The following is a 19,391-nucleotide window of genomic DNA, read 5'->3' as shown; positions in this document are numbered from 1 at the left end:
CAGGACTATATTTAGAATCTATATTTAATTTCACTGTGGACTATAAAATCCAGAAATGGGATTTCTAAGGAGATGTAATTCCTTTAGGAATGGGAATGTGGGATGAAGGGTAATGTAGAGAATGATTAAAGCTGCAAATCAGTAATCCTACTTAGATTTTAATTCCTGTAACAAGTATTGCCACAAAAAAGGAAAAGAGGACCTTTAAGTATTACTAAATAAGTAAATATTCCAGATACCCACAATAGTAGCTGGTTTGAGTAATGAAGGTCAGATAGATTATAACAGAATGGCCTAAAATTGAAGTAAGCATAGATTTGTCTATAAGAAAAATCTGTAAGAATTCTCTCTCTCTTTTTTTTCCCCCATAAAAATCATCTTTCTATCACTAGGAAAATACATATCTGGTGGAAGATTAATCTAATTTATTTTCCAGAGAGAGGCATCTATGGTGATCAATACATAATAATCCAAAAGTCTCTGTGTAAAAGAGGTTTATCTTTCAAAAAGAGTTGTAACATCTTTCTTCCACACAAACCATTATTTTTACTGCATTATATGGGTCACAATTATGTTGCAGTGCGTTTTAGTGTTACTCCAGGGTCAATGTAAACGACTGAAACTCAGCAAAAACGCTAATATGATATATTAATTTTATTATATGCTGTAACAACTTGCCCTGCTATAATCCCATTAAACTGTGATGTAACTTCCCTTTGGATTCTCAAATTCACTTAAGAATCCCTAATTGAAAACCCAAGTGCTTGGAGTTATGTGTATCTGGAAGGATTCTTATATGCAGTGGGTAAGAAAATCTTAGGAGTCAGAAAAAACACTCTTTAAATTACAGTTCTGTTAAAATAAATAAGGCTAATTTTCATGACACTGCAGGCACAGAGTTCCTGAAGCACTCTACAAACATCAGGTTTCTCACAGAAACAGGGAATCACCTTCACTGCCTGGGTAGTATAAACTAACTACTTATCATATAAACTCTTTCCATTTTAGATCTAAAGCCTCTTTTTGTTGTCTCTGTCACTGATGTCAGTGAATTCTGACACTGATTTAAATGTGGATAGGATCAAGCCACCAGCAAATCAAAGAAAGCAACTGGAATGCAAGGAAAGATACAAATTTAATTCCATCACAGACATATAATCCTAGACAAGAGTTAATTTATATACATGGTTTCATCGTACCTAATGTGGATGGATATTGAGAAAATAAAAAACCTACCCACATTTCACAATATATACAACTAAACATTAGAGTCCTTCTAAAATTATTTATTTCAACAATAAGGAGATCACACACTCTTCTTACTGTGGTCTAAAAATAGATTTCTTTTAGAGAACATCTTTAGCCTGCAAATACGTAAGCAAGAGGAAAACACACGAGTGAAAAGAAAATGAACAGACATCTCAGGAAGGTTTCAAAATCTAACAAGTGGCCACCTCCCTCTAGAGCAGCTGCTGTCTCCATATTCCTTGTATATTACATTACAATAAAGCATATGGTGGTGAGAGCTGGCAAATAGCACTTCCTCTCCTCTAGTGTTTCAGCTCAAAATCTATATGCCAAAACCAGTCTCCTTGCAGATTGTTCTTGACAATTCTTTGCAGAATCTGCCGGCTTTTAAAACTTCCTACTGTGTTGGATCTAAATTTACTTCTTGCTGAAATCTGCAGTTTATGGCACCTGGAAAACAATTAAAAGGACAACCCAAAGAGGTTACTTTTGAATAACTAACTAGAAACAACTCCATTGACTCCCTGGAGAATGAAAACCCTTTGACAACATAGAAGAGAAAACTGGCTGGTGAATAGGAACTGAAGTCTTTGTGAATGAAGTCTCTCAAGAGCTCAATGGAAGATCTTTTACTAGCCACACTGCACAATCTTCTACAAGGAGGCAATACCTTCCTCCAGTAATGGCTTTCCACTGATCCTTGTAAAATGTTTTGAAGTGCTTCTGCCAAGTCTTTGTATTATGGATGCAATAATTACATGTTTATCGTAAGTAAATACTTGCATGCAAACCAAACTACAGGCAGATGTTAAGACAACAGATGTTACAACTATCGAATCAAAATAGGTTTCTAGGTCAAAGTACACCTGTGTTATTAAAGCTTAAAACCACCAACCCACAAGCTTGTATTGACCTACTACTGAATTGGGGTTACAAAAGGAATTGTCAGAATTATTTCACTGGAAAATAATCTACAGGTGAAGAAGGAAGATAGAACTGTGGGGATAACTTGAATAGGTGATTCCATCTCTAAAATTATATTAGAAAGTGATAATGAATTATTTTTACCATAACACTTTCTAAGCCCTTTTTGATGCAAAAAGAGAGGAACTGACAAGAAGATCCAAGTAGTCTTTTGAAATTAAAATGGTAGTTATGAATTCGTAGACTATCTGAAGTCTTTGTTTCATGTTATTATCCTGTTTTCTACAATTGAACTACTCTTTCAGGGTAATGATTGTTGTAAATATATCGATTTTATCACAATTAAAAAATTAACTTTTCCAGAATATTATATCCATATCAAATATTCCATTTCAACTCCATTCACAAGAGGCAAACACACAGAGGAAAATAGATTTTCAAAGTTAAACTGTGAAAATTCCCACCCCTTTTACTTAAAAAAAAAAGGGGGGGGAAAAGAAAAAAGGAAAAAGAAACTGGAGCAGGATGTGCAGGAATTTTCTGTGTATATTTAAACATGATCAATGTAAAATTGAAAATATTCAAGCAGGATGCATGCTGCTCGAACCACCTGGAGAACTACTGAGATGTTACAGTACTGTCTAATTCAGAGAAAATTCCCTTCTTACATAACAGAAAACATTTAAAGCAAGATTAGAACATACTAAATTTATAATCAAGTTTATATCACCTGCATTCAACAGAAACTTGATTAAAGCTCCTCTGGAAGTAGACTGGGTTTGATGTGCAAAGATCCTCAGACAAAAATTTTTGTTACACTTTCAGTTTATTTAACAATCATACCCTACTTTTCCCAAAAAATACTGTGGATCTTCTTTTTGGACTTTTTATTATTATTTATTGGCTTTATTGCCCGTATCATACCTTCAACACTATCTCAACACAATAGCATACTGCTGGCTTTCCAGGCAGACCACAAATGGTGCACATGACTAGGATGACACTACTTAAACCAACCCCAAAATGTTGTTAGAATTTTTTAATATTCTTGTAGGTTAAAACAAAGACGACCAAAACAGCATCCTAAAGATAAATTTCACTACATATACCTGGGAAAACACTGTTAAAATGCTATGAATTTACTTTGCTAAGGTCTTTATTTAGGCACAGAAATTAGTCTCTATATCCTGTGCAGATTCTCATATTTGCTGCACTTAAGGACGCATCTAGAATAATGTTATTGACTGATGAGGAAGATCACAACTTCTCTTCAGATTGTTTGGAATTTTAAGTAGTTTTTTTCATGTTAACGATTAATAAGTTGACTCTGTTTTATACAGAGCAGAGAAAACAACGTACTTTCTGGTAACATATGTGCTATTTTACAGCTCCCAATCATCACTGCAAGGTACAATGCTGTGGAAATTCAGTTAAATTAAAGTCAAAGTCAGAACGGAGGTTAGCATAAGGGACTGAAATAGAACGGTTCACAACTTGGAGCTGGTTGCATAATCATTTCAGGATCAGAAGAAACAGAGTGCACTAACCTTACATGCCATTCTGATCTCACTCACAGGACTTAAAGCCCAACATTGAACAGTTTAAAGGTTTGGTAACTTCTTTTATTCTTATGCACCCTGCTGAGTAGAATAACATACGTGTTCTCATTCACTTATAGCATGTCTGTTCATCAGAAAGTAAAATTTATCTCCTTTTTACCTTCAGAGGAATAAAATTTTTCATACCAATATAGATCTCTTCCTTTACTTCACTTGAAGTTTAGGAAAAGCAATTCAATTCCAAAGAAACAGATATTGCATCCTTCAAGGATGGTGAACTTCTAAATGCCTGATTAGATAATTTTGCCCCATAACAGATCATACTTTAGGTCCTATGGTTACCCACCCATCATTTAAAAGCCCTGTTGTACATACACTTGGAATCTAAAGCAGACAAGAAAACATGCTGGGGAACCCTCTAATAGATGTTGTACATGCTCTGGTAACTAAGACCAGACATACTTTATAAATACAACAGGATTTGCGTTTCATATAGTACATAATGGTGTCACACAGTGCTGCACAGAAGCAAGAAAAATATTGCAGGCTGGGATGTGATATGTTACAAGGAATGTTCATACAGCTACAGGCTTTAACAAGATATTTTATTGCAAAGAATTTCTGACAGAGAGGAGTCTTGGGCAAAAAAGAAGACATTGACCTCTGATGGTGACATGTATTTTGGATTCAGAGAATACCAACAGCTGTTTTGTAGGAAAAAGAGTCAGACAGGAAGGATCAAACACAACGTGATGGGAGAAAGGAAAGTGGCTTTAGTAAATTCCCCTTTATTGACAAGTCTCTCCCTTTTTCTTTAAACACTTCCTATGTCATTTAGACACTCAAATATCTCTGTCAGACAGGAGGACATGGAGTGTTTGAATTAAAAATCAATGGAAGGGACAGGGGAAAAAAAAGGTTTACACAGCTAATCAAGCACATAAGCAATATTCTCTAGCACTAAATGGAACTAAAAAAAAGGAAGATGTAGAAAGGGGATTAATAAATGGATCACATAAATAAACATCTGAACTTTCACCAGTACTGCCCTGTATTGATCTGATTCCCATAGTGCTATTCTGAAAAGGCTGGCAAAGAGGATACAACAGCTAATTCCTTTTGCTTCCCATTATCCACAAACTCCTTGTATCCACAGCAGCTCCGTTTCTTAGGAAAATGCCCATCAAATAATTCAACTCAATTTTCACTATTTATGTTATTTATCTAGACAACCTAAAATGAAAGCACTTGAAACATGTTTCAGCACTCATGAGAGAGAGAAAATCTGAAGACCAAAATCAGAACTGTAAACAACATTGTTTAATAATAAAGCTCTACAAATAGAAGTTGTTATTTAATACCACTGGCTGGTGAGCTGACCCAGCCACTCTACAGCCCCTTAATTACTACATGTTGAAGGCAGGCACATCCTTTAGCCCTCTGTGCTACACTAAAATTGTAGTCTCAGAGCATGTTTGTGTTGCATGTCAAGCCTAAGTCAGGACCACAAGGTGCTGGCAGCTCAAAGTGTTAAAGCCTTAAGATAACCTTCCTGCCCCTCATGGTAGAGATCACCCAGGACATCCTGCTGAGCTCAGCTGTGCTGTTTCAGCAAGAAATGAGTAGCAATAGAGAGGCAGTTTAAAAGACTTTGCTGTCACTGATCAGACGTGCTGCACCCTTCAGCTGACATGAAGCAGGCTCCTCAGACGAGTGACAGCAGTCACTTGGCACTGTTCCCCATCACAGGGCCCTGTCTCCTTATTTAGCAACCATTTAACTATCAGATCTGCTCAAACTTCCTAGGAAATTAGTAAAAGGAATTTTTGACTCATGACTGGATTGGGTGTAAGAAACAATATAATTGTACAATAGCCAGAACAATAGAATTATGTAGATACAACTGGCATAATTAGATCTACCACAACAGTCGGAGGATATTCAAATGCAGGCTTCCTGCACCAGATCAGCTCTGATGCAGGGTAATTATTTAATTTTTAGGAACCTAATTCTTTAATATTTTTTTCTATTATATTATTTTCTTTAATATTTTTTTCTATTATCTGAAGACAGATCTGAAAATGATGCAACAACCTATGTAATTAATGCAGTGATGTGGTACCATGTCATTCTTAGATGGGTAACAATTTAGTTACAGATAACATATAAAAACAGTGTATCTCAACATTTCTTGGTGCCGCAAATAATAGCAAGGCAATAATGATATAAAAGGGGGCCAGCTGTAATTATGTAATGCATCAGCGTGACATTTCCTATCAACATGGCATAGCTAGGAGAGCAGCAGTGATGTGGCTCAGTGAATATGGATGCATCCTTGTTTCAGCTCACGTAACAGGAACAAGGAAAAAATTATACTAGCCATAAATTGCCCCAAGAATGATTATGAAAGAAATGAAATCATGCATGAAGAATAGACTGAAAGGCTGGTGTGACAGTCTCTACTGCCTCTGTCATTGACTCTTACCTATTTTTACATTCAAGGATAGCTACTACTTTGCCCTTAAATTAACAGCAAATAATGAAATTACCCTTTCAGTTTGAAAGATAAATTTACCTTTGATTCACTCAAATTAAAAAAAAAGAAAAAAATACTACTGCAAACAGGAAAGTTAAAAGTGAAAGATAGATATGTCAGTCCTGTACATATTTTTTACAGAATTACAGAGCAGCTGACAGAATCACAGAATGGTAGGGATTGGAACGGACCTCTGAAGATCATCTAGTCCAACCCTCCTTCTAGAGCAGCATCACCCAAACCAAAGTATATCACATAGGAATATGTGCAGGTGGGTTTTGAATGCCTCTAGAGACAGTCTGACTACAGAGACACTCTCTGGGCAGCCTGTTCCAGTGCTCTGCCACCTTCAAAAAGAAGCTGAGGCTGGCAAACACCATCCCTCCTCTTTTAGGATGCCACCAAAGCCCAGTGCTCTGCTGAAGCCGGTTCCTTTGCAGCTGTGTCCAGCTGACTTTTCAATACCTGCAGGAAGGGCGCTTCCACAACCTCTCTAGGCAACTCATGATAGTGTTCCAGCCACCCTCACAGTAAAACATGTTTTCTTACATTTTAATGGATTTTCCTGTTCCAATGCACTGTCATTGCCATTTTGCCTTTCTCTGGGCACTACTGAGAAGAGCCTGGCTCCACTTTCTTTACTCCCTCCCATCAGATATTTTCTATACATTGATAATGTCCCTTGGTGAGCCTTCTCTTCTCCAGGCTGAATAATCCCACTTTTGCAGTCTCCAACTTGCATGTTAGGCATTCAGCCCCATCATTCACATCATTAATGATGGAAAACAGTCAATTGCTTCCCTGTTACTGACCACTGGAATACAGCATTAGTGATCAGATTCCAGGTGGACTTTGTCATGCATAAACTTTCAGACATGCAAAATGCTGACCCACATAAGCAATCTGCATTATTCATATGAGAACATCACTCCTGAGTATGAACAATCTGCTAAAACTACCTGGAACAAAAAACCCCAAAACAACAACAACAAAAGAGCTATTTCTTTCAGCTTCACAACCAGAGGGGGAAAAACAAAATACCTATAGCAGAACTAATGTTTAAGGGAGTTAGCAAAGCTAAATTTAACTACATTTATCTATGTAATTAATTCAGCAGGGTCCAAAGCAAGGATTTCTGATTTCAGATTAAGAACACATTAACCAATAACTTTAAATTAATAATACCTTTCATAAAGTCCAGCACATGTTACTGAACAACACTTATTCTAAGGAACCAAACACTAACATGTGTGTCATATTTAATACACTGCAGTTCATTAGTGACCCCAGCATGCTACATGAGGCTTTTCATCTCCTAATCCATTTTGGTTATTTGATTTTTTTTTCCATTTGTAATAATTAATCTACATTTTAAGATTAAAATAATTAAAATAGAAGGTTGGGTGCCTTTTAATTGAAAAACTAAGTTTTAAATATCCCTCAATTTTCAAATGACAATAATTTATGGAGGAATTTAAACAGAGGTACATTAATGTACCTCATCACAGTGCAAAGAATGAACTCTGCCTTGGTATGACACTACTGATTAATCAGAGTCATGATTAGGATACTCCAGCCTTAGTGTTTCCAGAAGACATAAAATTGAATTTTGCAGACCCAGATTTCTCTCCACATTTTCTCCAGAAGAATCTTGGCATATTTTTTTATACCATAAGCTGTTATTCATCTGTAAGTAGGGACTTTCCTATTGTTACTGGTCAAAACCAATAACTTACCATTTAATGACAACTTGTCTCTCAACTTTTGAAAATTATTTATTCCATTTCCAAATTTGGACAGTAAAACCCTCCACTCCTGTCCTTTTGTGCAGTCACACTCTCAGGGAACTGGCAATTGTTAGACTTATATTGGTCCCACTCCAGCTTTTAAGTGGGACAAGAACTGTAGACAAGTAACCCAAATAATCAAAATAATTAGACAAAGTAATTGTTATTAACTTACTTTAATTAACAACCAATTTACTTTAAATATAGTCTAAGTAGAAGGCTTCAGTTCAAGCAAGCTATAAAGAAAGAAGCAAGAGCACGTTTCTCCCCTATAACCAGCACATTCAGAACACAGCCCAGCATGACAAATGTGACACTTACAAACAAAACTGACTCAAATTTAGAACAGATAAATAGATTTTATAAATTTCTGATTATTTGTTCCATTCCTTTGGCAAACACTTGCTATATTTCTATGAATGCCAAACAAGTTGAACGCTTTTCTTTAAGTGCTAAAGAGAAATTGCACTTAATTGCAGAATTCTAATTGGTGCCTCCATAATGACAACCCAAACATCTGCTACCTTGTTTTATATCTATTAAATGGAGGTTTTACTGCCTGTTGATATGAGACTGGCTTCACGAGTGCTGCAGACAAGGAAAACAGAGACAGGGGACAAACTGCACAATGCTGAACTGGTCAGAGTGAAAATTTCAAGGCAGCAGTATGTAGGTTAAAAAGTGTTTTCCAATTTAGAACCAACACCAGGGATTTACACGGGTTTTGCCAACATTAAGGCATTAGTGCATCTGTGTTAGGAAACAGAGATACATTTTCTTCACTTGTAGGAGTGATCTAGTTAGCAGCTGTGTGTTTGGAATACATCCTCTGAACCAGTCTAAGACTTGCTTTAGTCATCTATCAACAGTTCTCTCCCCAGCATCAACAGACTTTGTCTCCCCAAGGTTGCCTATGAAAACATTCAATGTTTCTGAATATACCATCAAAATTCCATAAACTACATAATCTTCCTCACTTGGGATTAACTAACTAACACTCCTGATCAAACTTAATCACAGCTTTTAAGAAGACCTCCACTAACAGTCTGATATGCATCTCTGCTCACTGCTGTAGGTGAATTTCAATCACAAAATTCAATCACAAAGGTGAATTTTAACCACCAAGTGTGCACAAAATGCACAGCAACTATTCCATGTTATCTAAATCTACCAACTCTAGTCTGAGTCTGCATTACTTTCTCTATGCTTTTTACTTATTAGAACTGGAAGTCTTGTGCCCTGGAGACATTAAGTCATCATTTTAGGCTAACAAATGAAAAGAAGACCCAATCAAGAAAACAAAACTAAGAACGACCACCACCACCCCCAGTATCTCTGTGTGCTGTGAGAATGATCATATTGTACAAGAAAGCAATCATCACAATCAATCACAGACAATGCATAGCCTTTACCTGTGCACATCAAAAACCTAGATTTCACAAAATAAACTGTCTTGACAGGTAGCTGGTCTGTGCACACAGCTTCCATTTGCACAAAACTTAGCAATACTTTAGATTTTCTACTTTTCTAACTGAATATATCTTAGACAGGAAATCTACGTTTCTAGAAAGACCAAATCAAAGCAAAAATTAGTCTTAATACTATTCTGGTTGCAGCACAATTACAGACAATCTTTATAGTTTATGGAGCTAAATTTAGTAGGTGCAAAGCAAATCTAGCCACATGAAATGCAAAGGGAAGGTTTTTCACTTAAGCTACTGATTATAGCCCATCATAATTACAGATCTTCCCTGTTAATAGTGCTCTTTTTCAGAGTAAGGAAAAGGGTTCTTCACATATCCATTTCTAAAGGAATCTAAAAACACCACCAGCAGCTATTTTCTCTTGCCATACAAAATGTACTCCTCTTTAAATCTCTACTAGCACGTACCAGCTAAAATGATTTTTAAATTGGTTTGGGAGAGTGAGGTGGCGTTTTTTTGGGGAGGCAAATGCATGAGCTCAAGTGTACATAATATGCTATAGCAATGCCTATCTAATATTTTCTCAGAGGGATTTTGTGGCATGATTGGTTAGGTAATGTTTGAGATGCATTATAAATTCAGTCCTCTGGCCAGTCCCTCTCCTTGTCAGGATACTAAGAATGATGCTTTTACTGGGCAGAATAGCAGGCTGGGAGACTGCAGCCAATTCTAACTGATTATTCATTCAGGAGGAAACAGGACAGCAGTGATGGAGAGCTTGAACATCCTGGCCTCCTTTATAGGAAAATTCTCACAGAGAACCTTGTCTCTTGGCTCCTCCAAATATATAGCCACTAGCAAACCAGCATTGAGCACTGTTAACTCTTCTTTGGAGTGAAGTGTAAGCTAACTTCATTCTCCACTCATTTGAAACAGTAGAAACCACATAAAGATAACATGGTATAAGAAATACTCAGCAGAACTTCTAAGATGCTCGATACTTTCATTCAGTATTGTGAGCAATGAGCTACATCTACTGCCCAGCACTCACTCATCATTTCAGATGGATGAGATGTCCCAGGGTCTCTATATAACCTTGCCAGTTATTTTTCCATGCAAGGTGTCTGCTAAAACAGGTCTGACATTGCTTCAGAGATGCTGAGGAACAGTATGATTAAAATAACAACCTTTCTTTTGAAAACTTTATGTTTCCTCTGATAGACTCCATCTGGGAAAAGGATTTTATGTAATGGATGCCTTCTGTCTTCTGTCCATCAAAGCCATATGTCCCTGAGAAACCAGATTCACCACAGTCATATGAATTTGGGAAGTCAATATTTGCTCAGAATCTGTGGTTACAACTTTTCGGAACCTCATTCATGCTGAAGATTTTTCTGGCTTATCTGGCACCACCTCCAAAAGCAGAAAGGCCATCATTTTGGGACACCTTCCCACACTGAATTGTAAATAACACAGAAATGGATTGACTGGAATCCAGAGGAGCCAAGAGCTTCACACATGAGAAGGAAAAGTGGGAAGCTTGCTGCAGAAAAAAGCAGGAAGTAGAATTTGAAGCATAGGGATTTTCTACTTACTTTATATTTAATAACAACTTTCTAGGACTAGCTGTGACTCAGGAGAAAAGAATATACAGTATTTATGGTAACAGAAAATAAATCTTCTTAACTGCAATTTCATTCACAAAGAATAGCAATGCCAAGAGAATTTAAAGTCTTTTTTGAGTCTGGAAAGCAAGCCCTACAAATTCATTGCTCTGAAATTAGGAAGATTTTTTTTCTCTGTCTTATACTTTATTGATGATCTATTGCATTTCAGGCATTGTACCATTGGGGGGTTTGGAGCTTGGTTGGTTTTCCTCTCCCACAGAGGGATGAACCACACTGAAGTAGAGTAAGGAGAAAACTTACTAAAACCTATATAACATACACTATACATTTATGTAACATATACCTGAAAGAGATGATTCATCCACAATATTGTTTTCTAATAAGCCTGTTTGTGTATCTTTCTTTGATTATAAAACCACTACCATTTTCTATAAAATTGGTATGAAATTATTATCTTCCTGCTCCTGATGACAGAGAACAGAAAGAAAACCTACATTAAAACAGATGTGCCTGAAGTAAGTAGCTTACACCCACTCAAGGAAAAACAAAAGCTCCTATCAGGAAAACATGCTCCCTGCAAAGTGTTAGCACTAAATTCCAACTAGCCTATCAATCAGCTCCAAAGTGTGATGGCTTTGTCTCAGTAGGGTACCATGGGCATGAAAAGAAGTATGCATTGAGATCATTCATTGTGCCAATATATTTTATTTAAAAGGTCCTAAAATTGATCAGACAACAATACACAATATTTATACACCTAGATGAAAACACTTTGGAACACCTTGCAGGAAATGTTGACTTTTAAAGCCTGCATTCATCAACAGGGGTATCTGGCAATAGCTGGAAGTTATCCCTGCAAGTAAATCATCTTCTGCCAGTACAAGATGAGTGGAAAATAAGAACATGAATGTAAGATAAATAACATAAACCAAAACCCTGTGCAAGGTAATAGGAAATAAATTTGTGGCATTATAGAAAGTTAAAAATCCAATTTGTTCATTTTCAAAGAAGCAAGCAGGTTTAAAAAAGAAGCTACTGTGGTAAATGGTATTATAGCTTCCAAGTGACTGTCAGCCCTGTTTATATCTTGCAGTGATTTATTCCAACTGGAATAATTGGAATTTGCAATTACCAAACAGTGAAAGCAAAGAAGGCCAATGTGAAGGAGGTTTTTACCACCTTGTGTTCTATCACATGAAGAAAGAAAATAAAGAAATACAATTTACCTTGACCATAAACTTTTAGCTCTGTGGGAATAATTCGTCATGCTACATTCTGTATGTTGCTGTGCCTGCAACACTTCAAAACTGCTTTCGTGCATATTACACTCTGAAATAGCTCCAGCCTTCAGCATGGCAAATCTGGCATCGTTCATTGTTATTTGAGATATGGATAGAGTTAAATCTTAATTCATTATTCCAGTATTTGAAGGACAGATGGAGAGGGACTTTTTCCAAAGGCATGGAGTAACAGGATGAGGGGTAACAGCTTCAAACTGGAAGAAGCTGGATTTAGATGAGTCACAAGGAAGAAATTTTTCCCTATGAGGGTGGTGAGGCACTGGAACAGGTTGCCCAGAGAAGCTGTGGAGACTCCAAGCCTGGAAGTGTTGAAAACCACTTGGATGGGACCTTCAGCAAGCTGGTCTAGTAGGAGGTGTCTGTGCCCATGGCATTGTGATTGAAGCTTAATGATCTTTAAGATCCCTTCCAACCCAAACCATTCTAGAACTGCAGTGCAGGATTATCTTGTTTATCCATCCTCTCTTTCTATGTGCATTTGTTGCTGAAGCAGGATGGTCACCCCCTTTCTTTGACAGAAAAGGAGACTGAGAACTAAGGAAAAGAGCTGTCAGGAGCTGCAGTCCTCCCTGTTCATTCACATTTACAGTTTACTGTATAATGAGAACTTCAGGGAAAGAACTAGCTCTGTCTGAGCACATTTACCTATAACGTTTCTGCCATACATAGGGAATGCTGCCTTGCCTCTGACAATCCAACCACTGCTGAAATCACACAACCTTCCAGAGAGCCTAACAATGTCAATAGCAGATTTACAGGATGGCCCTGCTCTGATCTCTGCCCCTTAATCCCTCTTTGCTTAGTTAAATCTATCCCACAGCCAACTGCCAAGCAGCTTGCTGACCAGCTGATTCCATTCTACCCCTCTCAACTCTCAGAAAAGAAGATTTTATTTTTAAAAAGCACTTTTTCTAATAAGAGCCCCTGCACCTCGGCAGCAGAAAGCGCATGACCGGGATAAGACGTCTGACGCTTTACACATTCAAGAAGTCTCTTCTAAACACTATTATTTCAATTATTAACTCAGTAGCTAATTTAGTGAGATAAGCTATATTTGTACCTCTTACATAAAACTTCAATGGCAAGTGATGTGTGAAGATCATTGCTCTCTGCTAATTACCACTCCTAGAAGCAGAGACAATTAACTACGTGGTCCATTATTTCTAATTATTATTATTTACACAGTAAACAATATGCACACTATAGGTTGTTTTTTTCCTGCCTAGAATATTCTGAGAAAGTGCTTACCAAGGACTTTATGAAAAAGTTTTAAAGCAAATGTTGTTGGATGGGTTTTTTTGGTTTGTTTTTTTTTGGGGGTGATGACTGTCTTGCTTATATATAGGAAGATACTTCAGCCTGCATCGTCTGGACCCATCTATGATGTATATCTACTGAGAATACAAAAAGTGAGACAAAGATATACATTTACTAGAATGGCAATAATTTTGCCCAAGTAAAAGCTCTTGGAGAAATCAGTTCAATCAAATTTCAGTCAAACCAAGTAATCCAAGTAATTTTTTTAAATTATAAATGGCTCAGATGCACCGTTTAGCTGAAGATTCAGAAATGTTCTGGCCAATACTTCAATGCCACCATGTGAGCCCTTCAAAACCAAAAGCATATACAATTTTCAACCAGTTTCCACTACCAAACTCAAAGTCTGTAAGTTACAGAGTTACAGTACTGTTCTCAAGTTACTTGACTCATAAGACAGCTTTATGGCCTAAACCCACCTTTCCTACTAGTGTTCCAGTTTCCATCCTCAGTGGACCCTCTCTGTAACATTCTTTTCTCCAGGGTCCTCACTCTTTCTTCCACTCTCTCTCCTTCCCAAAAGCTGACCTGTTTTCTTGTCAGCAGGTCAACCTTAAGTGACTCTTTGACTTGTTTGATAAATGATCTTTTTCACAGAAGTCAGCTCCTGGAGATGCCAGTTATACTTGTGTCTTAATGTTAATGTAAGGGATCTACATGAGGAATCAGCCTGAATTTAGGCCAGGCCATTTATTTTGTAGTGTCATTTAATGTTATCATAAAGTAAAGCTTTCCTCAATCATTTTTTCTTTTTTTTTTTTAACCATTTCTGTCCTGAGTTTTTGTTGGGGTTTGTTAAAGTATCCATTTTAATTCAGAACATTTTTGTGAGCAATGGATTAAACAAGAGATGACTTGAACCTTCAGGTACAGTAAAAAACAAATAGTAATTTTAACTGTGTTTCAATACAAGAAACAAAGAGCATGAGATTAAGTTTTCAGAAATGTGTACCTGAGAGTAAAAATAGCTTTCCAATTCAAAGTATTCAAATAACAAAGAGTGTAGCTTGGAGGCTAAAAGCTACGTTCTCACAGTACTCATTTGAATAAAGAAGAGAATTCTAGTGACACCCAACAGTAGTTTCATTTAGCATGACTGCCCTTGGCAGAGAGCTACACTAAAGCACAGGCTCTTTTGCTGTTGCCTCAGGAAATAACAGTTCTGATGATTTTCTCTTGATAGCTATGGCATAATCTGATCTCTTGGGGTATGAGCTTTGTTTAAAAATGAAATCAACAATCTTTCCTGAGCAGTTCAGGTCTGCTGCCACTCTGTTTTGAAAACAAGACATCGTATCAATACACAGAACATAAATATATGTACAAAGAGAGATAAAAGGTCTGTGCTCTGACAAAAAAAAAATTAAGACAGCTGCAAGCAACTAATGCTAAAAAGATAGCACATTTCAATCCTGTTCCATTACTGACACCCTCTAAATTAATGTGAGGAAATGTATGGGGAAAAAAATCCATAAATTGACCTACAGCTTCTCAATAGACAATTCCAAATATCCCAAATCCCCAAAACATAAAGATGTTTTCAAGAACTTGAAAGAAAAACTTTACAAACAACGACATAGCCCTACTGTATTCAAAATTATGAACTTATGAAAGGTAAAAGGCAATTTCTGTTGGCTAAGTAGTATATGTGTGGATATATATCTTATTCTGGAGACATTTTTTCATCCAATTAAAAAAATTAATAATAAATTACTTGATAAATTAAATCCAGTCGTTAAATTTTATTTTAAAAGACAATAAATTTGTAAGAGAGCAGAGTAGTTTGTAGTTTGCATACCTTTTTAAAGACCATTTCTGAGAGGAACACTGTGTTGTCAACAACCCAGATAGCTGGACTTCTTCTGGATGCAAATATATTCCTCACAAAAAAAAAAAACAAACTTCACCTGGGGGCTACATCCATGTTCTCCATACCCACAGAATAGATTTTTCACCTATTCCTGCATAGCAGCTGTTCTGCTAAAATCTCATTTTCCATTACTTTCACCATTTCACTTATGTAGAATGCAATTTCTTCTTATGGTTTTCATATATTATGGGTTTTCTATCTGCTCTGCCAGCCTCCCTTCACCTCTTTTCTCTAAGAAAATATGAGGTACATTCATCCTGTATTCACTGCATCAGACAGTCAAAAGAGCAATTTAGTCTTAACAGTAAAATTTTTTGCCAAAATTTCTCAAATTGTCTTCAGTACAAAGAAGTTAGAAATTTTGTTCTACTTGTATTAATAAGATCGTTCATTATATAATCAGGAAAAAGTAATTTCACAAAGCAAGAAGGTGAGTTAACACCTTCCTTCCTCTTCTGGTAAATCTTCCTGGCTGTATCTATGTTGCAGCTCCATCCCACTGCTATGCACCACGTAACCCTGCGGCCAGCCTGTCCCCTCAGCGGCAGGGAGGGTAACCATCCCTCTCCCCATGAAAAAACTCCTCTGAGTGAAGCTTGTGGGGAATTCTTAGTCCTCCCTGCTGGGGTTGTTTGAGACCCTCAAGGCCATCCCTACAGCTGTATAAGGACAGGTGTGTCTGAGCACACGTTGAAGACCCTCACCTAGAGCTGTGAAAGGAATGTGGTCAGAGTTTGTGTGCTGACAGCAACTTTGGTAACTTCACTATTTCCTTAAACAGATGTTGTAGTGTCATAGGCAGGTGTTCTTCTGCATTATGATACACAGGAAACCGTGATTTCTCTGCTCTGGCTGCAAGAAAAATGCCTATCTTGTTTGGGTTTTTTGCACTTTCCCATAACATCTCTGTGTGTTTTCTTGTGAGATCCTCAGTTAAGGGATGCTGCTACCTTGTGCCGCACACACTGAAAATGCAGTAAACATACTCTAGAATGTCAGAACTGAAAACAGTCTTCCTGATGAAGATCCAGATACCCACTTAAGACAGGCATAAGTATTTTCTTGCTCCTTAGGCACCTATCAAGTACCAAATTACAGATCCTACCAATAACAAGTTCAGCTGTGCCTTTTCCCACTGGTGCTGGAAGTCACTCTACTAAATGCTAAGTGTGCTAACTAACATTACACTCATCCAGCGAGCATGTCATCAGTGCCCTCACACAGTTTGCAGGAAATTAGAAGAAATACTTTTCTAATTAAAACTGAATTTATGCAAGGAAGAGCTCAACAGCAGAGTTCAAATCACTAGTTTTGGTATTTGGAGTCTGTTTCACTACTGCTGCACGATATTCAAGATCAATGTACTTCTGCTGCAAGTCCAGTCAAAGTACTCCCAAAATGCAAATTTGATTTTCAGAGTAAGAGATGCTTTACAGTCCTCATCACACTCATGTGCAAAAATACACGAAGTCTGATTTTTATTTCACAGAATCACAGAATGCATCAGGTTGGAAGGGACCCTTAAAGATCATCTTGTCCAAACCCCATTTCCGTGTGGGAAAGCCACCTAAAACACAAACACTGGAAAAGAAAGGCTTTCCAGAGAACAGCTTCACATTCACAGCATAAAACCAGCATTAAAATTGCCCTGAAGCTAATGGAATGCAAAATCAGCTCACCCAGTAACTTAATCCTTGGAAAGCATTAAAAAGATCTATATTTAATGATGCTATTGTTCAGCTGAAATAATTTGTGTTTAATTTCTCAGGGAAATTCAAATCCTTTATCCCAAGCAGCAATATTATTTTCTTTTTGTATTTTTATCAATGGTTCCATTGCCTCTTAATCAAAAGACAATGCAAGTGGGATTTTTTTTCCATTCAGCAAAGCGTCTTGACTAATTTTATGGTCCCATATGCGATCACTCTGAATAAAAGTTCATACAAAGCTCAATTTACAGCACACGCAGAACCAAAGAACTAAAAATAGAATATGTAAAATTCAATCTCAGTGACATAACACTTATGTGCCCGTTGGGTTTGAGCTGATATTCACAATTTGATTAAAATGGAAAATAACTGTGTATACTTCACCTTGGAAATGACTCCCTTATGTATTTTTTACTGTATTTATTTATGATTTAAAATGAATGAGGGCTAAGGAACAATATCTTGTAGCTTAAAGTTAGCTGAAGCTTGTTATAAACAATGAATAACATGAACTGCTCCAACATTTGGGCTGTTCTTCTCATGGGCTTGATCTTATGATGCTGTTATAATACCTGTAAAATCACTATTCATTTTACAAGGATAAGTTCAAGTAGTCATCTGTTATGCAGCCAGCACAACAGTGATTTCTAGAGGATTTCATCTGTGTATCAATTTTACAGACAATCAGTCGCTGTGCAAAGCCAAAAAGGTGAAACATTGCCTCTTTTTATTACAGATCCACAGAACCAACCAGGTTGGAAATGACCTCAGAAATCATCAAGTCCAACCTATTACTTAATACCTAACACCATCTGACATCTAAACCATGGCTCCAAGTGCCACATCCAATCTTTTCTTGAACACCTCCAGGGACAGTGACTCTACCACCTCCCCAGGCAGCCCATTCCACTGGACAATTACTCTTTCTGTGAAGAACTTTCTCCTCACCTTGAGCCTAAACTTCCCCTGGCACAGCTTGAGACTATGTCCTTTTGTTCTGTCACTAGTTGCCCCACCTGTCTACAACCTCCTTTCAGGTTATTAGACACACAGAACAGAGTAAAAAAGACAAAAACTCAACCAACCAACACCAAACAAACAGGGGAAGAAAAATAAAAAAACAACATTGAAACTGAGGTGATATTTCAAAGCTACTATTGACCAGAAATATTTCAGACAAAGGAAACTATTACCACAAGGGAAAGACAGATTATTAAACTCAATTTTACAGATTCATCACCCTGGAATGTTTGATACCCTCCTGTGCCTTACCTAAATTCATTCTGAGATTCAGAGAGGGTGAACTGGTGTGGAAGCTGACCAGAAACTCTTTCTTTGCTCCTGTGTTTGATCCCAAGCATTCAAAATGAACATCAAAATCTAAACCAAATGTAGCACAGCTGACATTAAGCCTTGCTCTGCCAGTCCCACGTAACTTAACTACCAACCAGTCTTCCTTGTGGTTTGTTAGGAATGAGGAAACTTCTGCCAGAAAAGGTAACATTCTCTCAAAGCCCCCCCAAAGTCAAACTCCTTAGTGCCAGCAAGGTCTGACACTGGTGATTAGCATTGCCACTGCAGCAGATACACAAGCACAAACTTACATAGCTATTACCCTCCACTCCAATTTATATGTTACCTTACTTCCAGTCTGTGTGACGAGGAGGACTTTGATTCTATTTCTCTTTCTACAGAAGGAAGTACCTAACCTTACTTAGGCTAGCAACATCAAAGTACCTAAGCTGTATGTCCTCTCCTCAACACCCAAATGTTACACTGCTTTGTGAAGGCACAATTTACTCAGCCAGAGTAAAATATTCCTGCTCATTTACAAATATGCAGATTAGATTTCAAGAAGCTATTGCCATAAATACACACACTGAGCTATTGACAGCATTTGCACTCAACCATCAGAGAATGAAAGGTCCACCTTTCATTTCAGCCTGGTTGGTTGTGACCTAGACACACCACAGGAAAAGGACAGAATAAAACCCAGGATTCAGTGGGGAACCGGTGCTGCTGGGTTACGTGGGTGCTCACAACTACGATACCTGAGTAAGCTCTGCTTTTCCAGAGGATCTGAATTCC

At 37.3% G+C, this 19,391-nt stretch overlaps 1 protein-coding gene across 9 annotated transcripts in view; it reads right to left on the bottom strand.

Moving 5' to 3' along the window:
- Window positions 1-19,391, bottom strand: part of ATP2B2 (ATPase plasma membrane Ca2+ transporting 2) — a 175,252-nt gene that overhangs the window by 53,283 nt on the left and 102,578 nt on the right. The window lies entirely within an intron of this gene.

Source organism: Indicator indicator, chromosome 15, assembly GCF_027791375.1.
Source record: "Indicator indicator isolate 239-I01 chromosome 15, UM_Iind_1.1, whole genome shotgun sequence".
Lineage (NCBI taxonomy): Eukaryota > Metazoa > Chordata > Aves > Piciformes > Indicatoridae > Indicator > Indicator indicator.
This window is presented reverse-complemented; position numbering and strand designations above follow the sequence as displayed.